Genomic DNA, 14,811 nt, shown 5'->3' with positions numbered 1-14,811 from the left:
GAATTCGAAAGAAAGAAAAGACACAAGAAGAAAAGAAAACTACAGGCCAATATCCCTGATGAACATAGATGCAAAAAGTCTCAAAAAATTACTATCAAGCCAAATACCAAAGTACAGTAAAAAAAAAATCGTATACCATGACCAAATGGGATTTATCCCTGGGATGCAAGGATGGTTCAACATATGCAAATCAATCAATGTGATACATCTTATCAACAAAATGAAGGATAAAAACTAAATCATAATTTCAACTGATACTGAAAAAGCATTTGATAAAATGTAACATCCCTTCATGCTAAAAATCCTCAAAAAACTGGGCATAAAAGGAAAATACTCCAACATAATAAAAGCCATATACAACAGTCCTACAGTTAGTATTGTACTGAATGGGAAAAAAACTGAAAGCCTTTTCTCTAAAATCTGGAATATGACATTGATGTCCATTTTCATCACTGTTATTTAACATAGCACTGGAAACCCTAGCTAGAGTAATTAGACAACAGAAAGAAATAAAGAACATCCAAATTGGAAAGGAAGAAGTCAAATTATCCTTGTTTGGAGATGATATGATCTTGTATTTGGGAAAAACCTAAAGATGCCACAATAAAACTTTTAGAACTGTTAAATTAATTCAGTAACGTTGCAGGACAGAAAATCAGCATACAAAAACCAGTAGCTTTTCTACATGCCAACAATGAATAATTTGAAAAAGAAATCAAAACATAACCTCATTTACAGTAGCCACAAATAATATTAAATACCTACCAGTCAACTTAACCAAAGAAGTGAAAGATCTCTACAATGAAAACTATAAAACTATATATAGATTGGAAGAATCAATATTGTTAAAATGTTCATACTACCCAAAGCAATCTACAGATCTAGTGCAATCCCTATATCCCTATCAAAATAGCAATGACATTCTTCACAGAAATAGAAAAACAACCTTAAAATTTATGTGGAACCACAAGAGACCAGAATAGCCAAAGCTACCCTAAGCAAAAAGAACAAAACTGGAGGAATCACATTACCTGATTTCAAATTATACTACAGAGCTATAGTAACCAAAACAGCATGGTACTACCCTGAAAAGACAGGTAGACCAATGGTACAGAATAGAAGACCCAGAAACAAATGCACACACCTGCAGTGAACTCAAAGGGGCCAAGAATATACACTAGAGAAAAGACAATCTCTTCAATACATGGTGCTGGGAAAATTGGATGTTTATATGTAGAAGAATAAAAGTAAACCCCAGTATCTCACTATATACAAAAATCAAACCAAAATGGATTAAAGCTTTAAATGCAAGACCTCAAACTATGAAACTGTACAAGAAAACATTGGTGAAAATCTCCAGGACATTGGTCTGGGCAAAGATTTATTGAGCAATACCCACAAGCACAGGAAACCAAAGCAAATATGTACAAATTGAATCACATGAAGTTAGAAAGCTTCTGCACAGCAAAAGAAACAAGCAACAAAGTGAAGAAAGAGCTCAAAGAATGGGAGAAAATATTTGAAAACCACTCATCGGACAAGGAATTAATAACCAGAATATAAGGCATTCAAACAGCTCTATAAGAAAAAGTCTAATAAGATCATGTCACCTGCAAACAGATATTTTTACTTCTTCCTTCCCAATTTGGATGTGTTTCATTTCCTTCTCTTGCCTAATTCCTCTAGCTATGACATCCAGTACTGTGTTAAACAGAAGTGGTAGGAGTAGGCATCCTTGTCTTGCTCCGTATCTTACAGAAGAAGCTTTCAGGTTTTCATTATTGAATACGATGTTTGCAGTGGGATTTTCATATATTGTCTGTATTAAGTTCCTTTTATACCTAGTTTGATGAGTTTTTAGCATGAAAGGGCTTGAATTTCATCACATATTTTTTGTGCATCTATTAATATGATCATGTGATTTGTAGCCTTCATTCCATTAATGTGGTGTATTACATTGATTGATTTGAGTATGTTGAACCACCCTTGCATCCCAGGACTAACTTACACTTGGTCATGGTATATAATTCTTTTAATGTGCTGTTGAATTTCATTTGGTAATATTTTGTTGAAGATTTTTGTTAGGTCTACTCAGTCTGTAGTTTTTCCTTATTGATCTTATCTCTGGATTATCTATTCACATTTGTAAGTGGGGTCTTAGTCTCCTACTTCCATTGTATTGCTATGTATTTCTCCCTTCAGATCTGACAACGTTTACCTTATATATTTAGGTGCTTTGATGATATATGCTTATATATTTATAATTTTTTGTATTTTACTGTTGAATTGACCCTCTTATCATTATGTAACAATCTCCTTTGTAATTACATTTATAGTGACAGTTTTTTACTTAAAGTCTGTTTTGTCTAAGTGTAGAGTCTCAACAGGCAGAGGAAAAAGAAAAGGGTCTAGCTGCTACAAAAAGTTGCTGGAATCCAACTTTTTCATAAGCATTTTTCTTCTCATGCCCACTGGATTGCTCAGGTCAGGCAGGAAGCTTGGTGAATAGAGGCCAGGGACAGGTGAGAAAACATGTCTCTATTGTCTTTGTCTTCTTGTGGTGACAGGTTAAGGCAAACGACTGAGACAGGCTATTATGGAAACCGAAGCTGAATCTGAGTCATGACAAAAATAACAAGTGAAACTTAAGACACAAGTTAGATTATGGAAGCTCATTCACAGGTGTGCAGTTCTGAGCAGATGAGCACAGTGACTCAGTCTGACTGGAGTAAAAGTAGTTGTGGTCATTGTGGTGAAGAGGGAATGCTATGAGGCTGAAAGGAAAGTAGGACCCAGATTACAGAAACAGTACATGCATGTTGTGTTCAGGGTGTCCTTATTATTTAAAGATTATTACATAGCTTTTCCTTCAATATTCGTATTTCACATTTTCTTTACACTTTGAACTATGTTAACAATTTATTTAGACCTAACTCTTTTCATTTGAAAGGTGGTATAGCTACTTTCAGAGTATCTCTGAAACCTGTAAGTCTTTGATGTTTTGAGGCAGCTCTGGAGGGTAACACATTTGGAATTGTGAAATCCTGAATGCCAGAGAGAGTGATCAGTTGATCAAGTTGCATTTTCTTTATTCCAGTTTACAGGTAAGACATGTAGATAGCTTTGACTATGGCCTAAACCTCTTGCTGTTCCCAAATCACAAATAAGCTAGATTTAACTTCAGTTAAATGCATCTCTGCCCCTCCAAAAATCAGTCTCCCTTCTCTGTCCAAACATGACCTTTTGTCCCATTCCCTTATCTCTATTCTGTCTTTGCTCTGGACTTTGACATTATAGACATATCTAGATATTACAGACTTCTATTAAGCTGCAAATATGAATCATTCTGCTCTTATAAAAATGATTATCCAACTCTTCTTGCACTTTTCCCCCAAGACACATACACATAATTAATAATGTTTACATGCTAACAGACCTAGGTTTTTATCTGGTGCTGCTCCCCATTATCTTTTCTCTCTGAACCCCTGGACTTGATCCCATGCATATCCCTGAGCCATTTATGGATAGGCAAGAGACCAACTCAAAATTCTTTTTGTTTAGAGGTGTTCACCACAGAAGAATAAATACCAGCCAGACTTCTGTGAGATAGTGTCCTCATCTTTCCTTGAATAGGTAGAAACACAACCACTCTAGAAGTGAGAAACTAGAGCTCAACAAGGAATCGACAGACAGGCTTCCTGCAAGAAGGTCCTGCAGCAATTATGGAACCATATTGTGCAGAGAGATGGCCATGAGGAGATTCTTCCTACAATGTCATTCATCCGCTCCCACTCAACAAATATTTACTTATCTTTTATGGTTTATCAAGTACTGTTTTAGATGCTGAAAATATAGTAGTGAATGAGATAGGTAAAATTACCTGAACTTGTGAAGTTTATATTATAATTGAAGAAGACAGATAAAAGTCTAAATAAATAAAATGCATAGGATTTTAATGGTGATAAGCACTAAGGAGAAATGCAAGGCATGGAAGTGAGCTGGGAAGGATGAGGGGGTTACAATGTTAGGTAGGGTTGTTAGAGATGGGCTCACTGTGTAAGTTATATCTGAGTAAATAACTGAGGGAGATAAGGTAGAAAATCATTTGGATATCGTCTGTGATGGTAACGATGATGGCAGTTGTGGTGGACATTTCAGGCAGAGGAGATATCAACTGCAGTTTCCTGAAGAAATATTCTTCCTGGAAGTTTTACTAATAGTCAGAAGGGTGGTGCAGATGGGGCAATGTGAATGAAGGGGAAAGGAACAGGAGATTAGGTCACAGATTTTATGGTAGTTCATATCATCTAGAACCTTGCAGGCTATTGTATGAACTTTGGCTTTAACTCTGAAAGAGACAGAAAATCATTGGAGGGTTTTGAACAGAAAAGTTATATTATATAACATGCTTTAATAGGATCCTCTGGCTGCTATACTGAAAAGGACTGAAGAGGGGAAAAGATCGAAGCCAATTAAGAGGCTACTGTGAAAATCTAGTGAAGGAGATTATAGTAGTTTAGACGAGAATGATAGAAGTGGTAATGGCGACATGTCACATTCTGGATATATTTAGAAATGTAAATCCTTTCATAGTTTCCTATGTATTAGATGTGGAGTGTGAGAAAGTCAAAGATGACTGCAAGGTTTTTGGCCTGAGGAAAAAGAAGAATGGATTTGCAATTAACTGGAGTGTGAAAGACTGTGTGATTTCAGATTTGGCAGTGAGGGAATCAGGAGTTAGGTTTTGCACACGTTAAATTTGCAATCTATTGCTTTTCATCAAATTTTTTATTGAAGAAAAATTCACATAACATACAATAACCGTTTTAAAGTGTACAACTTAGAGTCATCTACCATATTTACAACGTTGTGCAACATGCACCTTGACCTGGTTCTGAAACATTTTCATCACTACAAAAGGAAACCCTGAACCCATTAAGAGGTCGCTGGCCATTTCCTTCTCCTTCAGTACCTGACGACCACTAACCACTTTCTCTCTGTATGGATTTAACTATTCTGGATATTTCATACAAATGGAATCATACAATACTTGGTATTTTGTGTCTGGTTTCATTGATTTAGCATGTTTTTGAGGTTCATCTGTGTTGCATCATGTATTAGTACTGTATTCCTTTTTATGGCTCAATAATATTTCTTCAAATGTTTTTATTTTTCAATTTTTATCTATTTATTTATTTATTTTGAGACCAAGTTATAAGGCTGGCTAATTTTTGAACTTTTGGTAGAGATGGGGTTTTGCCATGTTGCCCAGGCTGATCTTGAATTCCTGGGCTCAAACGATCTGCCCACCTTGGCCTCCTAAAGAGCTTGGATTACAGGCATGAGCCATCGAGGCCAGCCTTCAATATTTCATTGTATGGATATACCACAATTGTTTGTCTGTTCATCATTTGATTGAAATTTCATTGATTCCTTACTTTGGCTATTGTGACTAGTACTGCTATGAACACTGGTGTACAAGGTTTTAGGGTTTTTTCTTTAATACCTATTTTCAATTATTTTGGACATACAATTACAACCAATCCAAGTCCATTTTCAACTGACACTGTACTGCTTTGCAGGCAGTGTGAACACCTCATAATAACAAAATAACCTAATTTCTCCCTCCCATTCCTTGTATCAATGATACCATTCATTTCACTTATATGTAAGCATACGTAAGCTATATATGATATATACATTCGCCTACATAATTGATTATATTGCTGCTGTTATTTTGAACAAACTGTTATCTGTTAGATCAATTAAGAATTGTAAAATAAAAGTTTTTGTTTTACCTTTACTTACTCCTTCTTTGATGGTTTTACTTTCTTCATGTAGATCAGAGTTTCTGTCCTTTATCATTTTCCTTCTCTCTAAGGAACTTCTAACGTTGCTTGCAAGACCAGTCTACTGACAATAAATTCCCTTAATTTTTGTTTCTCTAAGAAAGTCTTCATTCTTCACTTTTGAAGGATAATTTTGCGAAATATGCAATTCTAGGTTGGTGGGTTTTTCCTTCAACACTTTGAATATTTTGCTCCGCTCTCTTCTTGTTTGCATGGTTTTTGAGGAGTTGGATGTAATTCTTATCTTTGTTACTCTATAGGTAAGATTCCCCTCCACACACCTTTGGCTTATTCCAGGATTTTTTTCTCTTTGATTTTCTGCAGTTTGAAAATGATATGCTTAGGTGTCATTTTTTGGCATTTATCCTGCTTGATGTTCTCTGAACTGAGACTCTCCCCAAATAATGCCAGACACGAAACCACCTGGATCTGTGGTTTGGTGTCTGGCATTATTTAGGGAAATTCTCAGTCATTCTTGACTCCAATATTTCTTCTATTTCTTTCTCTTTCTTCTACTTCTTGTATTCCCATTATGCACATGTTATACCCTTGTAGTTTTCCCACAGTTTTTGGATAGTCTGTTCTGTTGTTTTATTTCAATTTTTGTTCTCTTTGCTTTTTAGTTTTTGAAGTTTCTATTGATATATCCTCAAGCTTAGAGATTCTTTACTCAGTTGTATCCTGTCTACTAATAAACGCAACAAAGGCATTCCTTATTTCTGTTACAATGTTTTTGATCTCAAGCATTTCTTTCTGGTTCTCTTAGGATTTCCATTTCTCTGCTTACATTGCCCATCTCTTCTTGCATACTGCCTACTTCATCCTTTAGAACCCTCAGCATATTAACCGTAGGTTTCTTAAATTCCTGGTCTGATAATTTCAACACCCTGCCATATCTGGTTCTGATGCTTACCCTATCTTTTGAACTTGTGGAGTTTTTTATCTTTTTTTTTTTTTTTTTTTTTTTTTTTGCTTTTTGATATGTCTTTTTTTTTTTTTTGCCTTTTTATATGTCTTGCCTTTTGATATGTCTTGTAATTTTTAATGTCTTGTAATTTTTAATGAGACATGATATACTATGTAAAATGAACTTCTGCAAATAGGCCTTTGGTAATGTGGTGGTAAAGTGGGGTGGGGAGAAGAAGCATTCTATGATCCTATGATTAAGTCTTAGTCTTTATGTACTTTGAGTTCTTTGGTGTATTTCAAAATGGTTCCTTTTTCCTTCCCGCTCCTGAAAGTGTGAGAAGATTTTCCTCCAATATTTACTATGGCAACATGGTTGAGCTCCTGGAGGTAAATCTCATAATATTGTAAAAACCCTTCTATCACTGGGTCCTCCTGGAGTTTTTAATTCTTAGACTTGTCTGCACTGAACCTTCAGCAATTATTTAATTATAGTTTAGATTTTCCTACCCTAGTACCAGTTCCTCTGGCAGTTTCTGCTCATGAGTCATGACCCTGTATTTACCTGTCTCTCCAACCTTGGGAGTAGTAGTTTCCCTGTGTCCTCCCCTATCTTACAGATCCAGTAAAAGTTGTTGACTTTTTCAATCTATTCAGTTTTGTAGTTGTTAGGAGGGCATGGATTTCCAAGCTGCTTACTTGCAGAACCACAAACTAGAAGTCCATACATAGCTTTTAACAACAACAACAACAACAACAACAATAAAAATGAAAAAGAAACACCATAGAGGCAAGAAGGAAAATATTCTGAAGGGACATATCAATCATCAGAACCAGACTCAGGTATGAAATGGGGAGAATGTTTAATATATTTAGGCTTTAACATAAAAGTAGGCAACATGCATGACCAGAAAGGTGGCAATTTTAAAAAGAATCAAAAGGAAATGCTACAAATAAAAAATACAACAATAGAAATGAAGAATACCTTTGACAAGTTTGTTAATAGAATGGACACAGACATGAATAGAATCAGTTAACTTGATGATAGACCAATAGAATCTTTCCAAACTGAAATACAAAGAGAAAAAAGAATTACAGAAAAAAACCAGAGTAGAACATACAAGAACTGCGGAACAATAGGAACAAGTATAACATATACAAAAGTGGGGCCAGGCTCAGTGGCTCACGCCTGTAATCCCAGCACTTTGGGAGGCCAAGGTGGGCGGATCATGAGGTCAGAAAATTGAGACCATCCTGGTTAACACAGTGAAACCCCGTCTCTACTGAAAATACAAAAAATTAGCCGGGCGTGGTGGCGGGCGCCTGTAGTCCCAGCTACTTGGGAGGCTGAGGCAGGAGAATGGCACGAACCTGGGAGGTGGAGCTTGCAGTGAGCCAAGATCGCACCACTGCACCTGGGTGACAGAGTGAGAATCTATCTAAAAAACAAACAAACAAACAAAAAACATAACTGTAATACCAGAAGGAGAAGAAAGAACAAATGTCACAGAAGAAATATTTGAAGACATAGTGGACAAGAACTTTCCAAATTAATGACAGATACTAAACCACACATTCAAGAAGCTCAAAAAGCAGGATAAACACACACAAACATGCACCAAACACACACACACACACACATATTATATCTAGACATATCACCTTAAAAGAGAAGAAGACCAAAGACAAAAAATTCAATCCATTTATCAAAGTGTCTACAGTTTCTGAATCTAGAGACATGAAACAATAATAAATTTGCAAAGGAAATTTTTTTAAAAGCAGCCCATAACATTGGTGAAGCCAATGTGCACGTAAGGTTATTTTATGGAGGTGCAAGTAAGATTATTTTAGTATCAAAGGAACACATATGATAAAGAAAGGTTTGAAATATAGAAAGAGGAGGCAGGAGGAAAGTTTTGGAGGTGATGGATGTGTTCACTACCTTGATTGTGATGATGGCTTATAAATGTATGCATATCTCCAAATCCATCAAATTGTATATATTAAATATGTCCAGTTTTTTGTATATCATTTACACCTCAATAAACTGCGAAAAAATATAGAGAAAAAGAAAAGGAAAGAAACAAATAGAGAGAGAAAGAAAGAAAAAAGAAAGAAGAAAGAAGAAAGAAGAAGAAAGAAAGGAAGGAATGGAGGGAGGGTGGGAGGAAGGAAGGAAGGGAGGAAGGAAGGAAGGAAGGAAGGAAGGAAGGAAGGAAGGAAGGAAGGAAGGAAGGAAGGAAGGAAGGAAGGGAAAGCATGGAAGGAAGGAAGGATTTGAATAGAGTGATAGAGTCCTCTTACCAGAATTTGTTCTACCATTTAAAAGATAAAAGACATTTGAGTTTTGCAGAGAAGATTTGTGTGAAATATTGTCTCTGTTCTCCAGCAACTTTACATCGTTGTCTCTGTGGAGACGGCCTACTGCTCCCTTGATCCTGTTCACAAGTGTGAGAGTTTACAAAGCCTCTAAGGAGTTTTGTAATATACATATATTCAGTAAATTGTTTTTGCCTCAGACTGTAAAGGAAATTTGTTTCATATATAAACACTTTGGAATATAGGTAAAGCATAAAGAATCCAGCCACTCATAGATAACCATTTCAATATCTTTTGGATACTCTTCTCAACACTTAAGAAAAAATTTTGCACTCAAGATCATATATTATCCAGTATTGAATCTATTTTAGTTCATTTAGTGTTACTATAAAGGAATATCTAAGGCTGTTAATTTATAAAGAAGAGAGGTTTATTTGGTTCATGGTTCTGCAGGCTGCATAAGAAGCGTGACACCAGCATCTGCTTCTGGTGAGGGCCTCAGACTGCTTCCATTCATGGCAGAAGGTTAGCGAAGCTGACGTGTGCAGAGATCACATGGCAAGAGAGAAAGCAAGAAAGGAGAGGGAGGTACCTTGCCCTTTTTAACAACCAGCTCTCTTGGAAGCTATCAGGGTGAGAAATCACCTATTACAGTGAGGACAGCAGCAAACCATTCATGAGGGACCTGCCCCAATGACCCAAACACCTCTCATTAGCCCCACCTTCAGTGCTGGAGATCAAATTTCAACATGAGGTTTGAGGGGACAAACATCCAAACTATAGCAGAATCCTAAATATTTCTTTGCTACACATTATATAATCAGGGCTTCCCTCTTTACAATTTAAATTTCTTTGTAAACACCATTTAATGATTGATTGCCCAATAATGGAGGGTGAGAATCATCATATGCTGCCTAACAATTTCTTTATTGCCTTTTATTTTATTTCAATAGTGCAGCATTGAACTTTTTGCATATTTGGTCACATTTAACACATATTGCTAAATTCCTTTCACTAAAAACATATAATAGTGCCATACACTGTGTTCATTATAACGCTGATTAGTTTTTTTTTCCATCGTTTAATCTCTTTAATTCACACATCTGTCCTTTGTATAAAGAGGTGTTTTGGTGAACCCAAGTTGTTACACCAATGACATTCCACAGTATTAACACTTGAAAGATTGAAGTCACATTCATGAATTATACAGGAAATATCAAAGGTTCATGAACTGATTATTATTCTGGCAAGTCAGGGTTGGGTCTCATATTATCAAACTAATTTTTAATGCCTACTAAAATTCATACTTAATAGGAAGACAATCTACAATTAAAATTGTCCCTTGTTAGGTGGAGAGCAAAGACTTATTCACACTGAATCTCCCATGCCTTGTATAGCACTGGGCACAGAATGGCATTCAGTGTTTTGAGAATGAATGACTGGTCTGCCTCTTGTCTTTGATAACAGTGAATATCATGCTAGGAAAACAGGGGCATGTAACTTTTACTTACCAAACTCTATGAGTTGCATTGAGCATGCTTCTCAATCAAGAGCATTAATTTGAGAATAGTTAGGAAGGAAAGTGGAGTCTCTGGGGCACTTGCCTCTGTTTGTGGCCTCCTGTGCAATCTTAGCCAAATAACAACCTTTCCAGGCCTAGGTTTACCCATCTTTTAATATTACAGGATTTTATGCTTTAAAAATTCTATAAATTACTACATATTTGCAAACCTAGATTAACTGTGACAGATGGTATGTTTGAGGAATTATTTTTTTTAAATCCTTTTTATTACTCTTTTTTAAGAAATGCAACAAAAGCCTTACAAACCATCCATTTGAAGAGCAAGCACAAAGACCAGCTCTGTTTGTGGTGCCACCACAGTTGCAAAAAGGAGTATCAGGCAGTCAGAAATGAATTGTGTTTCAGTCACTCTGCATGGTTGCTGCCACACATGGAACATTTTTAGGCCAACTTTTCAAAATTCCCAGTTAAGGTGAACGGGAAATTAGATGATCTTCATTAAGACTCCATGGGTGTGTCTGAGCTCCTGCTGCCAAAAGGGCCACTAATAGATGAATTTCTTGCACTCCTGAGAACATGCCTCTCTCGTCTTCCAAATGCTTCATTTACCGAAGAGACTGTGCTTATATCCCAGACCCAAAGCCCTTCTTTTTGACCTCCAAAGGCATAAATAAATGGCAAATCAGGGCAACATGAAGAACAGAAGAGAACTCCCATTTTCATGTCCCTAGAATGAACTAGACTTGGCCTATCTCCTAAGATGTCCCAGATCTTCATGTATTTGTCAACTGAAGCAGTCACGAGACAGCCCTTGATTTGATTGCTAAGATCAAGACCAGAGATTTCATCATTGTGTGCATTAAGTGTAAACATTGGCTTATCTGAACCTGCATCCAAATTATACACAAAGCCATCATCTGCACTGGCCAAAAAATGACAAGGTGAAAAGTGATTCCAAGTCACTCTATCTGCCCACTGAATCGCCACATTCGATGGCTTTCATCTGGACTTCGGCAGTCATACAAAGCCAGAAATCAGAGTCTGTGCTTCAAATGGATGAAACTGCAGCGTTTGGACCTTGTCTGTGTGTATAGCAAGGCTAGCTGCTGGTTTCCCCAAGGACATATCCCACAGAATTACAGTGTTGTCCGCTGACGCACTTGCTAAAACATTTCTGATTAGCTTATTCCATGAAAGGTCAAGGACAGCATCGGTATGCCCTTCTGCTGAGAAACTCTTCTTTCCTTTCTTTTTCTTCTTTTTTGAAAGTTTACTTCCGAGTGTGAAGACTGGCTCTAAAGAGTCCACTATATCAAGGTCCCACACTTCAACAACAGAGGTCGTGTTTCCTACAGCAATGTAATTTCCAGTAGAATCATCTGGGCTAGGATCAAAATTCAGCCATTCCACACTCAGAGGATATGCAGACAAGAGTATATCCTGATGTACATAAAAAGAGTCTTCTTCTTGATTATAAACATGCACCTCTAAATTGCACTGGTCCTGTTCAGCTCGGCCACAAACTATGAGATTATCACTGGGCTTAATCAAGAAATCTTCACGTTCATATTGTTCTGTATCTTTCAGAGTAAGGTAAGGATCTTGATCATTACTCCCGTAGACCCTAAGACCCAAGAGAGATTCACCAAGAGTCTCAGCATCTGGGTCATCTTCCTCATCATATTTATAAAAGTCGTACTCAGCCAGCTCATCATCATCGAGCGTCCTGTCGTCCTCTGGGTCACCATCCTCCAGGGGCTCTCTTGGGCGTGCCTGGGTGCGTGCACTCTGCATGCCATCTTCTGAAGGACTGCCTGTCTCTTCTTCATCAATGCCACCACCCACCTTCTTCTTGTAATTTCTCCTTTGCCTCAGCAATGAGACGTTTTACTTCTTCTTTGCTCAGCTCTACCTTGTCTGGTGTCTCTTTGGCCATGCCGCAGCGGACCCAGGCCACACATGTCACCTGGCAGCTGCGGTTCATGATCCTCAGGTCAAGGGCCTGTCAGGCTAGAAACTCGGGCGCAGCATGACGGACCACAGCCGCGCTGCGGCCACACGCTCGGGGCTCCGCACGGGGCCGCTCACGCTGAATAGGTTTTAACTATTGATAATTTAGTAGCTGAAAAATATCTCATTGTTTTGGCTTAAATAATATTTATTTGATTATATGTAAGTGCATATATAATTATATGCACTTTATATTTAATACTTTTGTAAGTATTTTAAAATTTGCCCTGAGAATGTATATGATTCACACAATATATAATTAACATTTTAAAATAATTAAGACAAAAAGGAAATGGGTAGAAAAAAAATAAAATCAATAAGAAGTTAAAACACAGAAGGAACACCATTAGGTGAACCATGAATATGACTCTAGGGTTTCTAGCAGCCAATTTAAAGAGGAAAACATAAGAAGATAGAGTGTAGATTGGTGGTGGCCAGAGGCCAGGGAGCATATGGGGGAGAGGTGGATGAAGACAGGTTGATTAAAGGGTACAAATATACAGTTTGATAGAAGAAATAAGACCGAGTGTTGGATAGATCAGTAGGGTAACCATACAATCTATTGTATATTTCAAAATAGCTGGAAGAATACTTCCAATGTCATTGGGTATTGTGAATAGAATTGCTATGAAAATGAGTCTGCAAATATCTCTTCAAGACTCTGCTTTCAAATCTTTTAGATATATAGGCATATATCAAATCTTTCCAGCATAAAGACAAATATTTAAGGTGATGGATATCCCAATTACAATGACTTGACCTTTACAAATTATGTGAATGTATTCAATTATCATATGTACCCCACATGTTTGAACTTTGGACATTTAGATAATCTTGATTTGTATCTTCTCAATTTTTCAATAATTTCTAGAACTACAGGAGAACTCATTAACTCTTTCCCTTCTCTGAATTTTGCACACAAAAAATTACGTCTGTTTTTTAATTTTTTTTGTATTGTGGTAAAAACATATAACATTTATGTTTTTAACTTAAAATTGTGTGTGTTTAATATGTACACTGTGATGTTTTGATATAAATAAACGGTAAACTGATTATTACAGTTAAGCTAATTAACATATCTATCTCTTCACATAGTTACATTTTTATGGTAAGAATACTCAAGATCTAATCTTTTAGCAAATTTCAAATATCCACATATGTACTAACTACAGCCCCCATGCTGTACATTAGATCGCTAGAAATTATTCATTCTACATCATTGAAACTTTGTACATTTTGACCACCATCTCCCATTCTTCCCCTTCTCCTGTAACTACCATTCTACTCTCTGCTTCTATGAATTCGACTTTTTAAGATTCCACATGTAAATAAGATTATGCAGCAATTTTCTTTCTGTGTCTAGCTTAATTCACTTAGCATAATGTCTACCAGGTTCAACCATATTGTCACAGATGGCAGGATTTTCTTCTTTTCTAGGGCTGAATAATATCCCCTTGTATATACATTGTTAAGTAAGTTGACCAAAACCATGTAACCAGTAGTGAAAGAAAGAGATGATAAACCCAGGACTGTCTAACTCCTGAGCAAAGCACTCATAAGCACTATAAAATAGTTTAGCTAACATTTATTGAGTGTATACTATGTGCCAAGCAGTAAGTTCTTTAAATATGTTATCTATTTTAGTTCTTATGACAAACCTGTAAGTTAGATTGGTACAAATATCCATGTTTTACTGATAAGCAAATCACTGTTATTAAGGATGTTATTTGCCATCAAAACAAATGAACTGTATCATTAGCAGGAACAGTTGTATCTCTCATAAGCAATTGGTTTGTTATGACTTTATGGTCACTGTAGACCATGGAAAATATTTACTAAGTGCCTTCTATGTGCCAGGTCCTTGTTTAATGTTCTTCAGAAACATAAAACAAAACACCCAAATATTTTTCCCTTTTGAATCTTATTTTCTAGTGGAAGAAATATTCTGTAAATAACCATATAGTGCATTACAAAATAAGAGTTGTGTAGAAGAGAAAAATAGAGCATAGCAAAGTGGATCAGAATATTCTCGGGGTGCTCACTTGAGCTAATGCTTCACTCTGGGGGAATTAGTCATGCAGCTGTATTATGGAAGAGTATTTCCGTCAATGAAAACAGCTAAGAAAAATACCTAAAGTGGGAGAGCAAGCCTGGTATATTTAAGGATCTGGAAGGAAGCCAATACGACTGCAGTGGCATGGCTGA

At 36.5% G+C, this 14,811-nt stretch overlaps 1 pseudogene across 1 annotated transcript; it reads right to left on the bottom strand.

Annotated features, from left to right (window-relative positions):
* Positions 1 to 10,965: 10,965 nt before the first annotated feature.
* On the bottom strand, positions 10,966 to 12,580 carry LOC104674840 (annotated as a pseudogene). The gene has a single exon (XR_749693.2). The product of XR_749693.2 is annotated as a periodic tryptophan protein 1 homolog pseudogene (transcript).
* Between the last annotated feature and the right edge of the window lie 2,231 nt (positions 12,581 to 14,811).

This window comes from Rhinopithecus roxellana, chromosome 7 (assembly GCF_007565055.1).
Source record: "Rhinopithecus roxellana isolate Shanxi Qingling chromosome 7, ASM756505v1, whole genome shotgun sequence".
NCBI lineage: Eukaryota > Metazoa > Chordata > Mammalia > Primates > Cercopithecidae > Rhinopithecus > Rhinopithecus roxellana.
Note: the sequence above shows the minus strand (reverse complement) of the source record. Positions and strands in the feature narration are given on the sequence as shown.